The sequence below is a fragment of the Rhamphochromis sp. 'chilingali' genome (genome assembly GCF_963969265.1).
Source record: "Rhamphochromis sp. 'chilingali' genome assembly, chromosome: 17".
NCBI lineage: Eukaryota > Metazoa > Chordata > Actinopteri > Cichliformes > Cichlidae > Rhamphochromis > Rhamphochromis sp. 'chilingali'.
In genome coordinates this window covers 19,676,356-19,684,114 of record NC_137944.1, presented here as the reverse complement: position 1 = coordinate 19,684,114, position 7,759 = coordinate 19,676,356, and positions in this window count along the sequence as shown.

Genomic DNA, 7,759 nt, shown 5'->3' with positions numbered 1-7,759 from the left:
TCTCTTTCCTGCAGCGGCCCCCTACGGTTTTCTGATGATGGCCTCCCAAATCCTTTTTCTATTCGGAGAAATAAACCGAACTCCATCTATTCAAAACCCAGAGCGCTGAACAACAAAGACAAACATGCCCAACCAAATCAGTTTCTGATTGCTTCACCTTAGTTTTCATGAATTGATGGACCGTCTTGCAGTGGGATACATTGGAGTTCTCAGACTTACACCCACGCTCAAATTTAAGCTTAATTTTCATGTTAATTACTACCTCTAAATGAATCATCTTGTACAGTTGTGACAATATTGTGTTTACAAAATCTGTACCAGAGCAAGCTGCACAGCCTCTATGGTAGATCCTGCTCCCCAGAACCGCACTGTGGCATAATCGTGCACACACAGACTGACTCACAAGATGAACGGTATCAGCTACACTAGCAAACATGCACTCACTACTTCATTAGGTACAACAGTTGTGCTTTAGGTTTTCAACAAGATGCTGGAAACATTTTTTACTCCAAATTCTAACCCTGCCATCCACATGCCTTCTGTTGTCAAACTGTAGCCTCAGTTTTCTGTTCTCACCTGACAGGAGTGGTACCCGTTGGTCTTCTGCAGCTGTAGCCCGTCTTCTTCAAGGTTTCTGATGTTGTGCATTCAGAGATGATTTTCTGGTTGTGATAAGTGCTTATTTGGATTACTGTTGCCTTCCAACAAAGAAACATCTTCCTATCAACTCAAAGCAATCTGGCTTCAACAGGGCACTTTCACCCAGAGACATGCTGCTCGCTGGATATTTTCTCTTTTTCAGACTATTCTCTGTAAACTTCAGAGATGATTGTGTGGGAAAGTCCCCATAGATCAGCAGTTTCTAAAATACTCAGACCAGCCCATCTGGCATGGTGACCACGCCGGATTGATGCAAGTGATCAAAGTTGCTGTCATTTGATTGGCTGATTAAATATCTGTGTTCATGAGGAGTTGAATAGATGTAACTAACAAAGTGGCCAGTGAATGTATTTTTAAACATAAGATGATGACATAACTTATTTGGGAAATAACAAACGCATTAAAAGAATAAAAAATAAATAAACAACAAGAACGACATGGAACCAGGCCGTGGCCTTTAGTGGAGGAGCCAATGACCTCCAGTGCCGTGGGTCAGCCACACCCAGCTTTCACGTCAAGGTTTATCTCTGTATTTTTCACAGATGAGATGCCATCATGTTAACAAAAGCTATCCAGAGACAGGTAGAGCCGCCTCTGTGGTAGTTCCCACAGCAGGTGTCACCAGGAACACGTGTTTCACGATGACACCCACACAGAGTCACAAGGCGAGCAAACGAAACCAAGCGCATTGTCACAGCTGATAGAAACTGTTTAATGGACACTGTGCACCACCTGTGGTGATATTAGTATTGTTATGATCATAGAGGGATCATACACGGGAGGAAAATACGCCCGGGACTGGGGAAGACCTTCCTTGTTTTAAACATGTTATGTTTTTCCTTGTGCTGTGCCGGGTTTGTCAGTGTTTCAGATAGCATGCTTCAGCAGTTGAAACTATGAGTTTCCTCTAACTGTTGAACACCAGCAGGTTGAGCAGGAGTGACACACCTGTGGTTAAGGGATAACAACAGCTGACAGAAAGCCGGCAGTCAGGGTAACTCCTTTCTGGTGAACACATGATATTTTCAGAGATTTACTGATCCCTGCACAGCTTCAGGTCATGTTCGGTCAGCAGTTTACTGTGTGCTTATTTCTGTCACATTTTCCTCCCAATATAATAATGTCTTCATTAAAGACAGGAAACAGTGGGGTCAGCTGATACTTGGAAGAATCCATCATCAGTAAAACATGTGTTATTTAATTTTACTGCCTGATAGCACGGCCCAGAAGTCCTCTGGAGTCTTATCAGAGGCTGGACACAGATGGTTTTATCCTGCAATGTTCTGACCTTTGAAGTTGAAGTGCTGCCACCTGCTGGTAGGATCCGGTTTAGCATGAAGTTTAAGTTTTCCCCCCTCTGGCACCAGGTGGCAGCACTTCTCTGTGCATTTCTTCCTTCTTGGCCAAAAGTCATCCTTCTGTTCCAGTTACGCAGTGATACTGATCATGAACAGCACGGTAGCTGTGCTGCTGAGTGAGGAGATGCAGTGAGTCTGTAATGCAGAGGTGCCAAACATAAGGCCTGGGAGCCTGAATCGATCACAGACTCCAATCCGGCACACTGGAAGGCTTTGGAAAATGTGAAAGAGAGTATAGATTTAGAACTTCTAGCTGTATTTTCACAGGATTTAGAGCTTTTCCTATTGATAAAGACTCCCACCCCACTGCCATTCACACAACGCTAAAGCAATTAAGCAATAAATAAACAGCTCAATGACAGAAAAGTTCCTTGATTTCCTCTATCTACTATAGAAGTGTCTGTTTTCATTATTGTGGGTCTACTTTAAAAAAAACTTTTATAATTACAGGACAGTCTGGACAGTGAGCTACCAGAACATTTTCTGTTCTTTTACACTTTTATCGTGTACAGAAACTGAGCTGTATTGTTGAAATTCTTCTTTTTATCTTTCTATATTTCCTTTCTTCTTTTTTTTATATTAAAAAATCTCAGAGATTCAGTGTTTGGTGAAATGATCCGGCCCACTTAAAATCAAAGTGTGCTGCATGTGGTCCACAGCGTACAATGATCTTGACATCCCTGCTTTAACGCATCATTCCTTTTTAAATTTCTCATTTTAATATCCCTCAAAGTTTTTAGCACATGTCAGTCATTCAGTGTGCATGTTTTAGACCACATGAAAATGACGCGATCAGCACTAAAATCCACAAACTTGATGCTTACGCTGAAACGGACAAAATGCAAAGAGTGCATTGTTGCCGTTTTTTGCGGTGTATGCCGAGCCAAACGTTTATTATAAGTGTGTTTATTTCCTCGTGGGCATCAAGACTGCTGTTTGCTGTGCGATGTGTACACACAAAGAAGTAATCATCAAACACTGGCATTGTGGGCAACCACACACTGCCCTATTCTTTATCCTGTGTGTGTGTGTGTTCACGCGCGTGAATGTGTGCACAAGCCTCCTTCCCATTCACAGGCTCTTTTGTGTGTATATCTGTCAGCAGTGTTGTCTGCAGGCAGGCCCTCATTGTGTTGAACCACTGCTCCTTATTGACACAGGGCCCCTGGCGCTTCATGTTCCCATGGCCTCCCAGCCACGATGGACGGAAGGCTGAAACCGGAGCTCTGGACCTGGGGAGAGTTTGTTTGCACTCCCCTTTCTCTCCCCTGGTGCTCCTGGAGCTTGTGTGTACAGGGCAGTGGCTGAATGGATGGCAGCGTAGTGGAAGTGTGTGTGTGTGAGTAAAGGGGATGTTTATAATGTGTGTGTGTGTGTAGCCCATGCGTGGTAGCTTGGACATGAAAATAAAGTGGAACGGCCGATAATCATAGGGTCCAAGCTGCAGGGGAACCCCACTACCACACATTGTGTGGGCATGAAATGTGCATGCGTGTTCATGTGTGTGCATGTGGGTGTGTTTTTGACCGTCATGATGTATCAGGCCATAGCTGTCCTCTCATAGGTCAAAGGGGGGAAAGACATTATTGGAGAAGATTATTCCCTGATCACCATTATCTCCTCTGTGACCTGCTGTGACCCTGCTCTGGACGAATCGGGTTCTCATGTGCAGGACAGTTTAGCACCGTGCAGCTCGTGACCTGCAGTTACACTGATGCTTCAGAACCACTTTGATGTCTTGGAGCAAGTATCTTTTCTTTTCATTATGAAGATCTTGTATGGAAAGAACTTATTGTATCTCCTGGTCGGGTTAGATCATTTATCAAGGAAATGAAAGATATGATTTGGATTTATGTTCGTTATAGAAAACAAAGGATTCGGTGCTTCTGGAGCTTTGAAACAAGATTCTAAAAGTGGAATCTGAACCTCTGTGGAACCAGTCTTTTCCAGTCAGAGTACTGGAGTACCGTTTTTAGAGATACAGGGTTTAAATTTTAATGCTTATTTTCCAACTGTTGCAGGTTTTTATGAATTTTGCACCAATCACATTCAATAATTTAGCTGTTTTTAAAAGGATGAAACATTTATTTGATCACTTTCTTCCACAGTGTCCTGAAGAGCTGGCAAACTTAGAGCCATTCTTTACTTAAGTAGAAGGACAGATACTGACAGTCAGTAAAAGTAAAAAAGTGCATGCTCTGGAATGTACTCAGAGTAGGAAAGTAAAAAAGGTCTCTAAGGGACGTTTCTACCAGCTATTTTTGTGCAAATGTAATTGAACCTTAAGCTATATTAACATTATATTAAAATAATATTATTATGAGTACAGTGGGATTCAGAAGGTGGGAGAACCCCAAGATTGGTTTTGGTGGTTCAGCATGATGAACACTGCACCAAAAACGCCGTCCCCCATCATTCTGGCCCACTTTGACCCCTGAGTATAGCGCTATAACTGGTGCATAAATTATATGTTTTTACCTCTTTCAGCTCTTTGTATGCAGTAATCCTGGTTTTTATGTGTTATTGTTCCCTCTGTTTGGTGCGCAGTGATGTGAAATAAAGCCTTCGTTCAGACGCATTAAACCTAAAGTTTAAAACTAGCCTGTTTTGAAGATGTAAGGAGTAGAAAGTACAGATATGTGTGTGAAAATGTAGGGAGGAAAAACAAAAATTCATCTGAAAAATAAATACTTAAGTAAAGTACAGATACCTGAAAATCCTATTTAGAGTAATGAAGTATGTGGCAGCATCTAGAAGGTGAAAATATCCCACAATTGTTTGGGAAAAAATCGGGAAGTAAAATGTGCTTTAAAAAAACTTCATGTTTTAGAGTAGCAAAAAAATAAATAAAAACCTTTGTTACAGCGTGTAAATCACAGCAAATCAAGTCGACTGTTAAAAATCTATTAATTATATTTTCTCAGGAAATGGGAAAAAACTCAGAACGCCAATAATTGTTCAAATTTCTGAGCCGACGGGTAGCAGTGGTGGTGGTGGTGGGAAAAACTGGTTGATGAACTAAAACGTGTGCATGTGTGGGTGGAAATGCTCCATCCATCCTTCCATCCGGCTGTGTGCACAATAGAGCTCGGGGCGACACAGTGTGTGTGTTTATGTCAGGAGGACACACACACACAGTTGGTCTGGCGGGCTTTGCTGTGTGAACCTGGCAGGGGCGCACAAATAAACACACACACAGACACACACACATAAGGAAAGGAATTACCATGTGAAAACGAAAGGGCAATTAAGACGTGGAGAGTTTACTGGCTTGTGGTGTTGTGGCCTCTCTTCTGTCCTTTTCTTTTCAGTGGAGCTTTATTTAGGGCCACCATCTCCAAGTCAAGGCCTGCATCATTTATACACACACACACGCACAAAAACTGTGTTAGGCTGTGTTTCTGCCTGATATAACATTGCTGCCTCAGGCTTCCCTTTCTCTGGTGCACGGGTGAGAGAAATGTGTGTTTGTGTTTTTAATCCGTTATAGTTACAGATGAGTATCTCTGTTTGTGATTTTGTCTGATAATCCACACACACACACACACACACACACACACACACACACACACACACACACACACACACACACACTGTCATTTCATGTTCGTACTTGCGGTATATTTATCGAGTGACATAGTGTTTTTCTTTGATGTCATATTCTTCCTGAGGGTCTGCCTGCATCTGTTCATGACTCTCTGTTTGTTTATTAGCATCTGTTGGTGTGTGTGTGTGTGTGCGACAGCATGTGTGTGAGAATGTGTACTCATACCGTATCATCGCAGCGTGTGTCCCAGCTCGTCTATGGTGTCAAGAAGTGGCAACACGTGTGTGTGTGTGTGTGTGTGTGTGTGTGTGTGTGTGTGTGTGTGTGTGTGTGTGTGTGTGTGTGTGTGTGTGTGTGTGTGTCTAAGAGAAGGTGCTGGTTCCCACAGCTCAGATCTAATTCATCTGTAACTCAATCTCCGTGTGAGTGTCGCTCCTCCAGTGCTCTCCTCTCCCTCTGGACTCTGTGTGTGTGTGTGTGTGTGTGGTGGGGAAGACATTTCCCTTCAGACCCCATAGGATCAGTTTACTGTGTCAACGCCAGGAGCTTGACGGCAGCAGCAGCAGTCATATTCACACACGCACACACACAAACCCGCGCTCACATATACAAATCAGACACCCTACACCTACCATTCAGACATCTGGAAGGTTAAGGGACACTGATCATGTGTGTGTGTGAGTTTGTGTACATATCGCCATTGGTTTTTCCGGGGGGCTAAGACACAATGCATGTCCTTCCAACAATTTAAGAGCAGCATGAGGATATTAAACTCACAGCAAACGCCTCATAAAAGTCTTATCAGCAGACTCACCTGCTTCTCGTGTTTCAGTATTCGATATTGACGAGCAAATCTTTTATTTTTATTCATGCATTTATTTATTTATCTATTTGAGAAAATATTGCACAGAATTGTCTTCTTTTTTTTTTTAATCGTCTGAATGCAAAGTGACCTAACTGCCTGCTGTCTTAGAAGTCGGACACTGTTTCCTACTCGCATATCACATAGCAGCTCACCTGAGTGTCTAAACTGGTGCTAAAAGTATCATAAATCACTGCTGATCGAAACAAGCATATCACACATTTAGAAATGAAAGTGTGAGAGATGAACAAAAAGCATTTTAAGAGATTAATGTGATCACGCTGTGTCTCTACGTTCTTCTCTCTGAAAATGCGGAAATGGAGTATAACATTACCACCAAAGTGCAGAATTTCTCACAGGAAATTACACGAGTGAAATGTAGGTGAGACAGGATTACAGCTCAGACAGTTTGGGGTTTCTCTTTTCTCTGTTTGCGAGGGGCTGCCAATCAGAAGAAAGCTGCCTTGAATGTGGGCGGGTCTTAAAGCTAGAGGAGCTAAAACATAAAAAAAAAACCACAGACCTTTATAAACACTCTACTGGACCCATTTTAAAATAGAGAGACAATGAATGAAACTGTCGCTCTCTTGTCAATACCTTTTATTAACCGACGTGTGACTTTTGTTGCCGAGAGACCCGTCAGGCTGAAAGGCCTGGGGTAAATTTATGGGTATGTGCCTTAAACACGTGCTTGTGCCCAACACACAAGAACAGCTGAGAGAGTGTAAGCTGTGCAAAGTTTCCTTTGGCCTGCTGCGGCTACAGAGGAAACAAAGTACGGAGATGAGCAGCGAGGAAAGGAGGGAGTGAAGAAGAGTGGGATTGTGCTTCACACAGAAAACAAATCCGAACAGATGTGAACGACTGTGGGAGCGCCGAGTGTGTGTGAGAGTTTGCGTTTGTGAGCATTGGGAGAAAAAAAAAAATCATAAGGGATCAGGCCAGCCAGGAGGGTGTGTGTGTGTGTCTGTGTGTGTGTGGGAGCGGCTGAGAACATGTGGGAGTGTTTGTGTGAAAACAAAAGTGTGTGTGTTTGTGTGCCATTGTTCATGCAAATGCTGGTGCCCTGAGACTTTTAATGTCCAAGTGTTTATACAGTCACTGCTGTGCATTCAGCACTTTGTTATTGTATTCATGCATGTGTGTGTGCATGTCTTTGCGCGTGTGTGCATATTGTGCGCTGGCTGAATAGCGTTTGGTACACCAGGCAAAAGGAATGTGTGTGTTTGTGTGTGATTTCAGCCCTGAGGGTTGAGATCCTACCGTGGCTAAAGGTGCTACTGATGTCTTGTTAGCAACTCCACTGTTATTCACACACACACACACACACAC